Below are 16548 nucleotides of genomic sequence, written 5' to 3' on the forward strand. Positions count from 1 at the left end.
ACTCTGAATTTGCAGCAAAAGAGTCTGGATGGAGCCTATGTGGCTCTCCACACAAGTTATATGTTAATATTTCTGAATTCACTCCATTACAAGGATCTACATATCTGCCATTACCTGATAATATTAAAAACAGAAGAGCCGTGGTTAATATAGAAAATACCGACCAGAAATGCTTTTTGTGGTGTATTTTAGCTGCTTTGTATCCAGTTTCAAGAAATCCTCAGAGAATAAGTTATTACACACAACATGAACATCTTTTTGACGATGCAATGGAGGGTTTAGAATATCCAATGTCTGTTCAGAATATTGATAAATTTGAAAAAAAGGCCAGGCATATCAATGGCAAACAATTATCTATTAATATATTTATTTGTTCCACTGGTCGTGATAATTGCTTGATAGCACCTCTCAGAATCAGTACAATTGATGATGATTCTGCTCTCCCGATTGATCTGCTCTTAATTGAAGAGGATGGCAAATATCATTACACTCTGATACATAATCTTGAAGCTTTAGTGAGAACACAACTAGACAAATCCAATACAATATTCAAGTTGTGCGGAAGATGTTTAACTGTATTTGATGGTAAAAAAATAATAAAAGGGGTTTGTAAAGTGAATGCAGAAATTGCCAAAAACAAGTTAATTGAGCATCTGAAACATTGTGGCAACCATAAACCTGTTCATATAGTGATGCCCAATCCAAGTGAAAATTGCAAACTCAAAAAGTTTGAAGCCTTGTTGGAACACTCAGCATATATTGTCTGTGATTTTGAATCAAATCTCAAACCTCTTGCATTCTGCAATCCAGATCCTGAAGAATCTTCAATTACACCATACCAGCTACATGAACCTTCCAGTTTTTGTTATATAGTTATACGGGATGGTGTAGCTAGTGAGCCGCGCTTATACTTGGGACCAGATGCCATCAAAATATTTGCACATAGAATAGAAAATGAGTGCCGTGACATAGCATCTAACATCTTATTAAAATCAAAACCCATGTTGCCTTTAACAGAGAAACAGATTGAAGATTTCAACAATGCAGAAAAATGCCCGGTATGTGATTCTGAATTTTCAGATACAAATATCAAGGTGAAACACCATTCTCATACAGATGGTAAATTCTTAATGGCCCTGTGTAATAGCTGTAATATTAAGATCAAGAGACCAAGATTTGTCCCCATATTTTGCCATGGAGCATCCAATTATGATTTCCATCATCTGATCAGATATGAGGGGTTTGACAAGCAGAATTTAAATATTTTAGCTGAAAATGATGAGAAATATATTGCTATTAGCAAAATAATTAAAGTTAATGGTGTTCCTATTCACATAAGATTTCTTGATTCTTACAGAATTTTATCGGCTTGCCTGGCTACACTGGCCACTCAATTATCTGATGATCAATTCAAAATCACATGTGCTTTGTTTCCAAATCAGGACCTGAAATTAATTAGGCGGAAGGGTGTATATCCATATGATTATGTTACAGATTTTTCTAAATTTGATGAATGTGCTCTGCCACCACAAGAAGAGTTTTATAGCAAAATCAGAGGATCTGGAATCACTGATGATGATTATCACCATGCCCAATTGATGTGGAACAATTTAAAATGCCAGACATTTGGTGATTATCACATGGCATATTTGAAACTTGATGTGACCCTCTTAGCTGATATATTGCAGGCATTCAGAAAATCTTCTATGCAAAATTATAGACTGGATCCAATATATTTTTTCAGTGCCCCGGACCTAGCATGGGCTGCAATGTTTTTCAACACCAAAAAGCCATTGGATCTGATCCCAGATCAAAATAAATATCTGTTTATGGAGAAAGGTATAAGAGGGGGGATGGTGCAATGTTCCCAGAGATATGCCAGAGCAAATAACAAATATATGCCTGATTATGATCCAGCACGGCCATCAAATTATATAGTGTATGTAGATGCAAACAGCCTCTATGGTTATGCTATGATGGATAAATTGCCATATGCAGGGCTTGAATGGGTTGGAGATTTCAATATTGAAGATCTTAAGAATTTTGATGACAGTGACTATGGCCTCTTCTTAGAGGTTGATCTGACAATTCCTGATGATTTGCACAATAAATTTTCTGATCTGCCCCCAATTCCCGAGGTTAAGTGCTCACCTGGCTCTAAACAGAAGAAGCTCATGATGACTCTGGAGCCGAAACAAGGCTATGTCATATATTACAAAAACCTCCAGTTCCTGATGAAACATGGTGTTCAAGTGACCAAAGTTGGCAAAGTTTTGAGGTTCAGGCACTCAGAATGGTTGAAACCATACATTGATACAAACACAGAGCTTCGAACATCTGCAAAGAGCCAATTTGATAAGGCCTTGTTTAAATTGATGGTTAATTCTGTGTATGGCAAAACTATTGAAAATGTCAGAAAACATACCGATGTTAAAATAATTACTGACCCCAGCCTGAGCAAAAAATTGGTTGCAAAGCCCAACTTCAATTACAGAAGAATTTATGATGAGAATATGGCACTTTTCAACATGAAAAAAACAAAGATTAAGTTTGATAAACCTATTTATGTAGGGGCTGTGATATTGGAATTGGCCAAATTACACATGTTGAAATTGTATTATGATGTGTTGAAACCTTTTTATGGTGATAATATAAAATTGATGTACATGGACACGGATAGTTTTATTCTTGATATTAAAACAGAAGATGTTTATAAAGATATGACCCAGCCTGAATTGTTTAAATATTTTGATACCAGTGAACATACAAAGATTCAACACCACAACAAAAAGGTGCCCGGCAAGTTAAAAGATGAGACACTTGGTGATGTTATTGTGGTATTTGCTGGGTTAAGTGCCAAGATGTATAGTTTTAAAACATGTAGTGCTGTTGTCAAAAAAGCCAAGGGTATTGGCAGAGTGACTGTTGACAAAGAGCTTGAATTTGAAGATTATGAAAATTGCATCAAATCCCAGAATTTAATCAGAACATCAGAAAATAGAATTCAGAGTGAGGATCACTTATTGACTTCAAATGTTGTAAGAAAAGTGGCTCTGGACCCACATGATGATAAGAGATGCATTTTATCACGTGGCATACATACTTTACCATGGGGGCATTGTGATTTGAGAAGTGGCAATCAATGCCCAATCACAGAGCATGATTTGAAATAAATAAACATGCCTATGAACTTATTTGGGTTCAAAAAACAAGGTATTATGGACCTGCCAACACCACAAGCCTCTCCTGATATAATATCTAAACTGAGTGCCTTGTTAATTATTCATCTGAACAGCATACTTACAGATGTTGATGATGAAACAGGCAAAATATTGTACATATTTAACAATAATTTAAATCATTACCAATTACCTGTAGGTGGTCAATTGCAATTTATTACAACTCCTGAGGGTGATGTTAAAATTTCAATAGGGAGAAATATTTATAGAATTAAGCACTCAAACATGATTTCTGGCACTGTATATACTGTTTCTGCTGGTGACTGCTTATATATTGAGGTCCCGGGATCATATGACAAGCTTATACCCTTTTTTATAGAATTAAGAATCAGATACTCTATAATAAATAACCACTAAAACAAAATGCCTAATGATATATTTGGCCATACAAGACATGAAGATCACAGTGATGAGATTTTGATGCTTGATGTCAGAGTCAAGAAATTAAGAAGTGATTTACAAGCTTTACAAACTACACTCAATGCCAGTCTTCAATTAGAAATTACAAATTTACAATCACAATGCATGGACCCTCTTCTTAAAATTGATTCTGAACTCAAATTGTTGCTTCAGAAATATACTGACCTGGCGACATTAGATAATTTTCAAAGTTTAGAAGAAGCTGTAGCAGCTCTTCAAGCCAAATTTAAGACCCAAGCCACCAACTCTGAGCAATTGAAACAACAATTGGAAGAGCAGATAAATTATGTCCAGACACAACTCCAAACAATTGTCAAAAGCATAAAATCACAAGAAGATTTTGATCTAGTGATTTCCACTCTAAAAGAACAGATTCAGTCACTCCAAATACCAAATCGGGACCCTCTGAACAATGCCATAGCCGAGGTTAAAGAAAAAATTGAGACACTTGAAAATTTTATGAACAATTTGCCATCTTCTGATGCCTTGAATGCAATAACTCGGAGTGTAGCAAATATTAAGCTGCAACTTGAAACATATGAAGATTTTGGAAAAATTCAAAGTTCCATAACCCATCTTGAAGGTACAATAGCAGCAGTGCAAAGTGATTTGGCAAATGTACTAGAATCCCGCCTGCCCGGTATTGTAGATACACTTGTCAGTGTCCAGCAACAAATCACAAAGCTTGAAAACCTCAACACTGAATCTGAGCTATCTCATTTTCATCATTTGATTGATGATATTCAAACAAAACTTGAAATTTTACAACAATCAACACCCACTCAGGCAGATATAGCCCTGCTCCAAAATGCTATGCAAAATGTGGCTGATGCTTCTGAATTAAACAATGTGAAATTGGCACTTGAATTTTTGCAAAATACAGTATCAAATTTGCCCACATCACAGGAACTTAAAAATATTAAGAGAGCAGTGAATCGCATATTAAAATCAGAAGACATCAAGAATATCCAAGCAGAGATCAAACAACTTACTCAGACAGTGGCCACTCTACCAACTAATCAACATATTAATGAACTGCATGCCCTGTTTGAGGATATCAGAAGACAGGTCCATGATCTTACTGCTCAAAATTCAAAATTGGCAGTTATTGAAAATTTGCAACAAATTGTAGCTAATATCAAGCAACAGCTAGGGACCATGGAATCCAATCAAGCAAATGCTCTGTCTGTTTTTGCCACCCAGCTTCAAGAGATTGTGCAACAATACAAGAAACTTGTTGTAGACATAAAAATCAAGCCAGGCCATGATGATGTTGTTAGAACCATCAATGAGCACCTTGAATCTGTAACAAGCAGATTGCTTACAGCAGAAAAAGAAATAACAGGCATAATCGAGAATCCAAAACATACAGTAATTCTTGAATTGTACAGCATCCCCAACAAAGAATATGATTCACCATTTACACCAGGTGGCAAAATATATATGCTGTCCCCTGCACAATTTTATTACCAATTTTTTGTTGGGGGCACATTGAGACCAATCAAGATCAAATATTGGCTTCAGCCACAGGCACACCACTACCCCCACCTTATCAATAACAAATGCTGATAACAAAGTGAAAAACACCAGTGTAGAATTGGAGGATTTTACAGATCCCAATACATTAGAAACATCTTATGCTGAAGATGATGGCTCTCTGGAATTTAAAATACAATTAGGGGACAAATTATATTTAGAAAATCCTGTAGTATCAGCTGCTGAACACCCCATAGTTGCAATATTCTTGTTTACATATTAGACAAAATCAACAAGGGCTACAAGTATCTACTTACTGTAATAGACACATTTTCAAAATTTGCCTGGGCTGTGCCACTCAAATCCAAGACTGGAAAATGTGTTACAGAAGCTCTCAGGACAATCATCAATCAGAGTGGAAGATCCCCGCGCTATTTGCAAACAGATAATGGCAAAGAATTTTATAATTCAGTGTTTCAACAATTTATTAAAAGCCAGGCAATACAACATTATTCGAGTTACAGTGATCTCAAAGCCTCATTGTAGAGGGATTCAACAAAACCCTAAAAAATCTTATGTATAAACAATTTACACTGCAGGGTAATTATAAATGGATTAATATTCTTCCAGAACTTCTACATAAATATAACAACTCGGTCCATTCCACAATCAACATGAAACCCTCTGAAGTAACTTCATCTGATGAGCAAAAATTGATCAGGACTGTTTATTATCCTAGATACCAGCCAACAACAAGAAAGGCCAAATACAAGGTGGGTGATCAAGTAAGAATCAGCAAATATAAGCATTTATTCAAAAGAGGCTTTACAAGAAACTGGAGCACTGTATTATTTACAGTGGTTCAAATTAAACCTGGGACCCTTAACACATATATAATAAAGGATCACCGAGGAGAAATTCTCAAAGGCAGGTTCTATGAACAAGAGCTCAGCAAAACTAAACAGCCTGACACATATCTCATAGAAAAAATTATCCGCAGAAAAGGCAACAATTTACTTGTCAAATGGCTGGGACTCCCAGAACACAGCTGGATAGATGCAAACAAAATAATAATATGAGCACCTGGGATGTTATAAAAAGGCTGCCTGAACCTGAACAACAAAATAAAAGAAATGGCAAATTGCTACCTGATAATATTAGATGTCTTATTGTTGGGCCATCGGCTTGTGGTAAAACTACACTAATGGTTGATAATTTTTTATTGGCACCCAACTGGTTAGACTGGAAAAACAGGCACTTGTATATCTTCTCTAAGAGCTTGGAACAATTAAAATATCAGCAGCTGATGAAGCTATATGATGGATTGGATATTGCTACTTTTGAACCAGATGTTAAGCCACTTCATGAATGTCTCGATAATTCTGTTGTTGTGTTTGATGATATTATACTGGATAATCAAAACAAGGTTAGGAATTTTTTTACACAGGGCCGGCACAAAAACATTGATTGCATCTACCTGGCACAGACTTTTTCAAAAATACCCAAGCAACTGATCCGGGACAACAGCAATTTTATATGTGTGTTTCATCAAGATCATACCAACCTCAAACACATACATGATGAATATGTAGGTGGGGACTTGAGCTACAATGATTTTTCCAAGTTTTGCAGCAAGTGCTGGAACCAGGACAGTTATGGGTTTGTCACAATTGATATGACAAGAACACCCAATAGTGGCAAATACAGAAATAAAATTAACAATTTTCTAGACATTGAAACATAAATAAATAACCATGAAAAGGCCAATCATTGATGATCTTAAATTAAGAGATTATCTTGTAAAAAGATTTAAGGGATGGAAATCAGAGAACCGTGGAATTTATAAAAAACACAAACAAACAGAACAGCCTGTAATTGATGCTATTAATAATTTAGGTAAGAATATCAAAACTGTTACAGAGCAGAATCAAAATTTGATCACAGAGCTTGTACCTGTAGCTGCAAGGAACATATTAGATTATCCAATCACCCCACTTTCTAGTATTCATACACCTAGTCCTATTGCTCCTAGAAGAATTGAGGCTAGTCAGGATCCTATTGAATTGGGTCTTCTTGCTCAAAAATATTTAACCACACCTAAAGACAATAAAGATGAGGTCTTTGGCTTATATGCTGACACAGAGCTTGATGGTAGCATCATACATAGAATTGGCAATTTCAGAGTAACATTTATGGGGGATGATATAATTGTATATTCAGAATCTCGTCTCGGAGAAAAAGGTGCTTTTGTTAAGTATCTCGGCGCACCTGGGTTGTGGGAATTGATGACTAGGAAAAGGCCTGGCAGCTATACAGATCAAGATTATGAGGATTACAAAGAAATATTATTAAAATCAGATGCTCTATACCAGAACAATGATCCCACACAAAAAAGAGTTAAGTCGAGCAGTGGGGCAAAATACAATAATTTAATCAAGCCCATATGGTCACAAATCAAGACTGGCAGTGGAATCAAACAATACAACACCCTGCCTAAAGAATTTGTCTGGGTTGATGATGTCAGGAAACTTGTAGATAGGTTATTGGTGATAGCTGGGGAGGAAAATGCTGGCAACAACAATTTTTACAATGAAAAAGTTGGAATTATGGACATGATAAGCACCAAATTGTCTAATTTTATAGTGAATGACACTAAGGGGATTGGATATCTCATAAAAATAATTAATACTCTACCCCCCAAATTTTGGAATATTTCTGAGGGTCGGGGTTTGGTTAATGACATTATAAACAAGCTGCCATTTGAACTACATATTCCAGGCTATCAGTATTGTGGTCCAGGCACAAAATTGGATCATAGATTAAACAGAGGGGATCCTGGTGTAAATCCCCTAGATGCTGCTTGTAGAGACCATGACATAGCATACAACACACATTCTGATCTTGACAAGAGACATGTTGCAGACAAAAAATTAGAAGAGGCTGCATTTGGTAGATTTGTAAGCAAAGATGCTTCTTTAAGTGAAAAAATAGCAGCATTGGGAACCACCATAGCTATGAGCACCAAACAAAAACTGGGGTGGGGGCTGTGAATATGTATATAATAAACCTACAATGAAGGCCAAGGGTGTTATGTATCAAATACCTTATGCAGGTCTCAAATCTCTTAAAACTATTGATAGCCTTTTAACCAAAAAGCAGCGGAAGAAAAAAAAAATCTTGTATTGCAAAGGGACATGGTATGAAATTGTTGCTTAGTACCCCCCAATTAAAAAAATTACAGCAATCAAGAAAAAAATCACATGTGGGGGGATTTATATTTACCATCCCTGCCATCTTAGCTGCTCTCGGGGCTGTTGGGAGCTTGGCCGGGGGATCAGCCGCCATAGCAAAAACAGTAATAGATGCCAAGAAGAATAGGGCAGAATTAGATGAGCAGAGGCGCCATAACCTGGCCATGGAGAAAAAAGGCAAAGGTGTTAAGAGAGCCATGAATAAGTTTAAAAAAAACAAGAACCGCTTACAAACCAAGATATTGAAGCTTTAATCAAGCCACTGGGCATCAAAAATTTTAGAGGTGTGTACATGTCTGATTCTTTGCCAGAACAACCACTCAACAAAGAGTGTGGCATTGTTAATTTGGATAAGTACAAAAATCAGGGCACTCACTGGATTTGTTATCTTAAATATTTAAAAGATGAGGCATTTGTGTTTGATTCATTTGGAGGTGTTCCACCTGAAAATTTAGTAAAATATCTAAAATCAGCTAATTTTTTTTACAATAATGCCCGTGTTCAAAATTTCAAAGATGTTAATTGTGGACATTTGTGTTTATCAGTTCTTAGATATATGTCTCAAATAAATAAACCATCAATTGAAAATTTTCAAAAAGCCTTGTGGTATCTGAAACATCATGGGGGTATTCCATCTCACCAGCCAAAATTCAATATTGAAACTCAAATTACATGATGATATTGTATATCCCAAAACAATAGCTCTCAGGGCATTTTATGGCATGTACCTAATCCCCAATATTACACACCACAACAACACAATTGCAGTAGGGGATGAAAAAATTGTCATCACTCCAGGGCAATATAATCTGTCCACTCTAAATGCTCAATTACACAGAGGTGTAGTGTTAAGTCAAAATTCTGTCACTCACAGAGTAGAGATTGTATCTGCTACAGAAACAGTGGATCTGGGTACTATAGGAGAGCTGTTAGGATTTGAGAACAACACGAAACTTGAAGCAGGCATCAAACACACTGCTATGAATATACCCAAATTCTTAGCCATAGAGACTCTGAATATTCACTGTAATATGGCCGAGGGTATGATCACCAAATCAAATGGCATAGGCACTCACAAACAAACTGGCATCATTGCAACATTTAAACCTAATTCTGAATTTATGGAGCCTATTATCTACAATCCATCCCCAACATTATATTTTCCTGTGTGTCATAATAGAATAGATTATATTGAATTGATGGTCACAAATGAAAAAGAAGAATTAGTTGATTTTGCTGGAGCCACAACAACTGCTATCATAGAGATTAATATTTAAATAAAAATACATACAATGGAAAATATTGAGAGTTATGAGCTACAATCATTCCCCCCAAACAGGAGGACATTTGCAAATTTAAATCAACCCAACACAGAAATTGAGGTTGATCTTGATGTAGGGGATGGATTTATACACCCCCACAGAGCAGATCTATACATCAAATTTGATGTTGTAAAGCTCGATGGAACAGATTATCCGGAAAATTCAAATATAAGATTGGTGGACAATTTTGTGCCGCATCTGTTCTCTGAAATTGAGATCAGAAAGCATGGTGTTGTTATAAACAGAGTAGATTATCCCGGCATTACCTCCACAGCTTTGGCCACACTAAAATTATCCAAAACCGAGGCTTCATACTACAAAATCGGTGGATTTGAGGCTGGTGATAAGATATTATCTAAAAACCACACTGTGCTGTTCCCTATGCGCCTGTTGCCAGGATTCTTCTCGGATTACAAAGATATTATGTGGAAGGGTGGGTTAAGAATTACATTTAGAAGAGCTGGCAATGATAACAATGCTTTGATGAGGTACAGTGCAATAAACCCCACAGGAGAAGCTCTGCCCAATACCCTACCAGATGCAGGCAAATGCATTATTCAGACTATGGAGTTAAGAATCCCAGTTGTTGAGTATGAGGCCAGTTATGCTCTTAAATACAAAGCCGATATAATAAAAAATCCACAAATTCCTCTGCAATTTTACACATATCAATGTGTACAGAAGCCCGCAACTGGTTCTTATTATGAGTTTGATGCCACAAATTCATTCTCCAGCATACAATACGACATGCCTGATTTTGTGGTGGTATTGTTTCAGACTGGAAGACACAACAATCAGGAAAAAAATTCAAGTAAATTTGATAGCTGCAACATCAAGAACATATATCTTAAAAATGGCAGAAATGAGGTCTTTCCTAGAGAAAATTACAATTTAGACATATCCAAGAATGATTTCCTTAAATTATATGAGGCTTTTTCTTCCTTCAAAAGAGTCACTACTGGCAATACGGATGTGTATTACACACCAGATGAATTCAAGGCACAGAGACCCATGTTTGTAATTAACACTTCAAAAAGGAAACAAGTTGTGGTGAATGACAGAACAAATATTAAAATTATCTGTGAATTCCATGAGGCATTACCTGATGACACCATATGTAGTGTTATTCTCATAGGAGAAAAATCATATGTTTATGATGTAAGAAATGAGAGAGTCACGGAGCAATTCTAGAAGATATTTGTTCTATTATCCTGTTGTACAACAACACACAAACCTCAACTGTATATCAGCTACCAGTTAATATCTTATGTGTGGGCAGTTGTATATATTTCAATCTTATATATTTTATCAAGACTCAAACCCAAAGCCCCTGATTACAATGCCACAATATTAACACGTCTCCAAATGGAATATGCCCACATTTTACTGGGTCTCAGAACCCAGAAGCTAATACAGATAAAATTGGATTTTGTCTGTACAATGAATTATTCTCTAAGTCTTTGCCTAGGCTTATATTATCAGAATAGAATTGCTTTCAGCATGAAGGGGGGCAGTTCATTGCCACTGTGTGAAAATATGTATTTTTATCTCAATAATCTTTGTTACACTTTTACATGTTGCAGACATGTTACACTTTTTCCCCTGTCACACAGAAAGATTAATGGCCCCTTCAGTGAATCGTACAGAAAAATCATTAATGCTCCCTTCTAGCGTGTAGATTTTATCTCTTGCGTGCCGGCAAGGCATGGAGGCAAAACATTAGTCTTTTGATAGATTAATATCAATTCATGCATTTCCGAGCTATAATTGCTTACCCCAAACAATGGAATTGATCAGAGATTGGAAAAAAGCAGGCAACAGCTCAAATTTGTATATTAAATTAGATCTGTAAGTTATAGAGCATAGAAATATTGCCAAAAACAATATCAAAAAAGCCATATTTTTGACAAATTTATAAACAACAATCACACAGATATAGCTTTTACACACATGGCCGAATCTGTCTGAGCAGAGGAGGGAGGGGGTTTTCAGATCTGGGAGTTGTATATCAACTAGCAGTAATTATTCTCAAAATCTCACGTATGGAAATATTATTTTGCCACACATATTTCAATCTATCAGGACTCGAACCCGGAGCCCCTTGTTTACAAGACAACAATATTAACATTTTGCCATCAGGGGAGGCTTCACATATTACCAGGATTCAAACCCGAGCCTTTTGATTACAAGACAATAAAAACCATGCACCACACTCTACTGGGTCTCAGAACCCAATAAATATCAATTCAAGATTCCTGGGATTTTGACAGAAAAACATACTATAAACAATAAGATGATAAGAGAACTTGGCATAGTTTTAAGTATAGACAAATCAATCTGAGGGGGCTCTTCCTTTCACAAAAAATTCCCGAGGGCATTTTGACAAAAATCTTGGATTAGGCAGGGTTCCACACTAGAGCAAAAAGCTCATATGCTCATGTTGAGCTTGTTTTAAGTATAGCCAAACCTGCTTGAGGGGTGCTCTTCCTTTCCTGAGTTTATCCTATATACTTTTATACTACTAAAGTAAGCTAACTTATGAGCACGAAAGAATCAAAGTCGAAACACTTCTTGATCAAAGGAGAGTGAGGGAAAAAGTGAGATAACAAAATTTGGGGAAATAGAATAAATCGAGCGAAATAGAGAGTGCAATTGTTTTCTGTAAAATTTGTTTATGGCATAATTCTATTGGAACTCGTCCTACAGTTCAAAGCAGAATTCGAATCGGGAAACCTTTCTCTTCAAGATGTCATCACGCTATCGGGGAGACTGAATAAACAAAAGGGGAGAGAGAGAGAGAGTTCTGGAAGGGGATGAAAGATAGGGAAAGGGGAAAGATTTGTGAAATATTAATGTCTTTGTTCAATCCATTTCACAGTTGACATAGATATATGAGACACTCCAGGCCAAATCAACACTAATATGTGCAATTTTCAACCCGACCATTTCCGCTTTTCATGAAACTATGCATGGAACTTAGTACCCGTGAAAATTTTGAGCCTCATGTGTATTGTAATTTTCAAAATTTTCAAGGTCAAAATTCGCAGAAATTGCACTTTCTGAGCTTGTTTATCTATACAAAATGTGCTGTAACTCTCCTCCTATTACACTTATGAAGCTGAAATTAAGTTTATTGTGCAGGGAATGGAACAAGCTTTCCAATGATATGTAACAAGCCTACCTATGAATAAAAAGATAGAAAATATTGTTACGTGACTTTGACTTTTGTCCTTGAATATCTTAAAACATGTTATCGCCAAAATTCGTAAGAAATATATTTGACACATCATGCTATACGTTAAAACATATCCAAAATCAAACTGGGACTGAAATGGGCAGAAGAAACAAAATAATATGTATAACTATGTGACTTACAATAGCCTTTGGCAATGACGTGTTTTTAGATATTCAAGGTCTTCAGTCAAGATCACGTGACAATAATTTCATTTTTTTTATTCAAATGTAGGTTTGTTACATATCATTGGAAAGCGTGTTCCATTCCCTGTACAATACACTTTACTTCAGCTTCCTATGTTCAATAGGATCAGAGTTACAGCAAATTTAGTATAGCTGAAAGAGCTCATAAAGTGGAATTTACGAAATTTTAACTTGAATAATTTGACAATTGCAAGACGCACGAGACTCAACATTTTCACAGTGACTACGTTATATGCATAATTTTAACTCCCCAGATTTCATTAAAATCGGAGATGGTCAGATTGTGGGGTTTGTTGATTTCGTATGGAATGACTCATATACGTATATTTTTGAGTGTTTGGATATACTGGTCTCTACATAATAATCCCCCTTGAATGTGGAATCTATGTAAATTTGATGGAAGGGGTAATATGTGATAATATTCTGGAGATTCTTATGGACGAATTACACAGTTGTTTATTTACTTATTTATTGAGAAAATTTCAGAGACAGCACATACCCAGTTTACACTGAAGTCAGTAACAATGAAAAGAACAAAAATAAGAATCACAAAAAAAAATACAATGATTAATATAAATAAGTCAAGATAGCACAATTAAGTATTATTTAGCAACGTATGAGTATTGGTGATAAGGTATCTTCAAAATAATACTTGGCAGGAGGCCTAGTTTTTTTATTAATTTATGCACAGTGGTAAACCTATTTTGACGATGTTTTTGTCGATTTTATAGTATTGCAACTCTGTGATTTTTCATCTCGTACTTGGTACGAGTGTCATAATTTCTTTCGAGTTAAATTACGTAACATTACGCAACATTGCGATGGCTCGCAAGGGTAAATTATTGCATCATGTTATGCAACAAGTTATTACGCAAAATTGCGATGGCAGTAGGTCAGAATAGAGAGTTCTAAGCCCTCATTTGGGGCTCGAATCATCATGTGGGGCTCGTCGTAGCCTTTTATGATGTATATTTTGAGGGCAGAGTTGGCAACACTGTGGGGCCTTACTGTAGCCTTTTATGAGGGGGGTTTATTGCCCTCTGTTTACATCTGGCAACACTGCCGTAGATTTTCTGACAGTGTTGTCAACCTACTGGTTTTTCACTGTAAATTTTTATTAAAGGACCTGAGGGGCCCATGTATCTTTTATGTTTGGCAACACTGTTGGGGGCACAGAGTTGGCAACACTGTTGGCTCTTACTGTAGCTTTTTATGAGGGGGGTCTATTGCCCTCTGTTTACATCTGGCAACACTGCCGTAGATTTTCTGACAGTGTTGTCAACCTACTGGGTTTTTCACTGTAAATTTTCATTAAAGGACCTGAGGGGCCCATGTACCCTTTATGTTTGGCAACACTGTTTGGGGCCTAGTGTTGGCGACACTGTGGGTTTTTACTGTAGCTTTATGAGGGGGACCTATTGTCCCCTTTTTATATTTGGCAACTCTATTGGATGTTTTTTTTTTTTTTGAGGCTTGGGTTTTGCCAACTTATTCGAAGAAAATTCCACTATATGATCTTTCACTGGCTAAGCTAACCTACAAATAGGAATTGGCAGCACTGACGAGGCTCGAATTATTATTTGAGGCCGCGTCCGAATTGCCAGCAGATGTCACCTAGAGCTCCGTTCCATCCGGGGACTCAGCCAACCTCCGTTGTCCGAATTCGCGGCAGACGTGGCGTCGGAAGGGAGAGCAGAGAGGCGCGACAGGTGCACGCTTGAAATCACTGTGACCCTGCGCTTGGCAGCCATATTCCAACTTTCATTTTGTCCAGCCAACATTTTCTGATTAGACGATGTAAAACTCAGTGATACTTTAACATTTTATCGATAATACTGAATGTAGAAATATTGTAAATGATGAAATAGCATGTTACATTTTTATGTGAGTAGTAAATAGGTGGAAATAATTGGGATGTATGTTTGGCGTCTGCCTTCTGCTTACGTGCATTGCGCCTGCGCCCCAGAGCGCTGTTGGTGAAGTTCGGGATGACACCTGGCGAGAAAAGTGACAACCGTACTACAAGGGACATCTAGATTCGGACGACTTGGACGTGACTTCGAAGGCAGGCGAGAGCAACGGGAGAGTACGGGACGGAGCGCTTGCCAATCCGGACACGGCCTGAGGCTCGAAATCATTATTTGATGCTCGTTGGTGTTGCCTACCCACTCTACAAAAATTCTACTATATGATCTTTCACAGGCTAAGCTAACCTACAAATAGGAGTTGGCAGCACTGACTTATAAAACCCACTGGGTCCTCTTGGCATGTTTTTTCATGATGTGTTGCTAGGCTATTGAGCATCTTGGCGTATACAATGTATATATTTTGAGAGGGGGGGTTATAGCTTTTTATGCTGTACGAATACTGGAAGCTTGACAGTGACAACCAACAGAGTAGGTAAACCTACATCCAGGAACTGGCAACACTAGTTTCTGACAGTGAATTTGAAATAAAATATTAAACAAAATACATGAGTAAGCACGAGTACAAATAGTACTAGTGTTATGCCCCCAACTCCAACTGGGCAACTGGGGGAAATAATTGTACAACAATTTGTACCTAATTGTACAATACTTGTACCTAATTGTACAACATACATATACACAGACATAAAAGAAAGAGCCTTCCCGTAACTTACTTCATGTACAATTTATTTGATTTTACAACTGTGAAAAGAAAGCATATGTGTTCTGTATGCACATATTTATTCTTATTTTTCGAAGTTGAATGAAAGCACATGTTTTTACGTTCTCGTAATACTAACCTTGCTCCACTGATTTTAAATTGCTTCCAACCGCTTTTTTTCTGTGTTATTTCCGTATGCACGCAACATTCGCTTTCAATAGTATAATGAAACACAGAAGGAGTGTTAGTATAGCAGGCTTCGAGTTTACAATTTATTAAATTAAACAATAATTTATGTAAGAATATACTTGTACTTACCGAACACAAAATAATAAAAAGCACATGTGAATGTTTGCGTGTGTTTATGTTATATGACGACTGAGTAAAAAAATAATGTTGACTCCCCGAAAGATAAAGTTTCTAGTTCGACATCAGATGCATGCAAATTTTATGTTTTGCTCTCCAAAATCTTGATTTTATGTTTGTGCTATTTGTCATACAGCAGAGGAGGGGGAGAAAGAGGGGGAGAGGAGAAGAGGGGAGAGAGAGAGAGGAGGTACTATCAGCGCCATCTATTAGCAAACAATAGAAATAAAAAGTAGGGTCAAACTTTTTCAACACCCAAACATTTTAAACGTTCTCGCTTAGTAATACGATCTAGCTGAAGACGTTTAAAAGAGTATTCTTAGTCGACGAAGCTAATTGCTAGGGCCCTTATATTACTAAAATATTCTTTAGTTTGCATATTTCTCATACCGCCATATGTTGTTCTAG

General features: G+C 36.6%; 1 protein-coding gene across 1 annotated transcript in view; it reads left to right on the forward strand.

Annotated features, from left to right (window-relative positions):
• The window catches only part of LOC146004902 (uncharacterized), a 401464-nt gene that overhangs the window by 18826 nt on the left and 366090 nt on the right, over positions 1–16548 (forward strand). The window lies entirely within an intron of this gene.

The sequence above is a fragment of the Lepisma saccharinum genome, chromosome 22 (assembly GCF_977018435.1).
Source record: "Lepisma saccharinum chromosome 22, izLepSacc3.1, whole genome shotgun sequence".
NCBI classification, from domain to species: Eukaryota; Metazoa; Arthropoda; class Insecta; order Zygentoma; family Lepismatidae; genus Lepisma; species Lepisma saccharinum.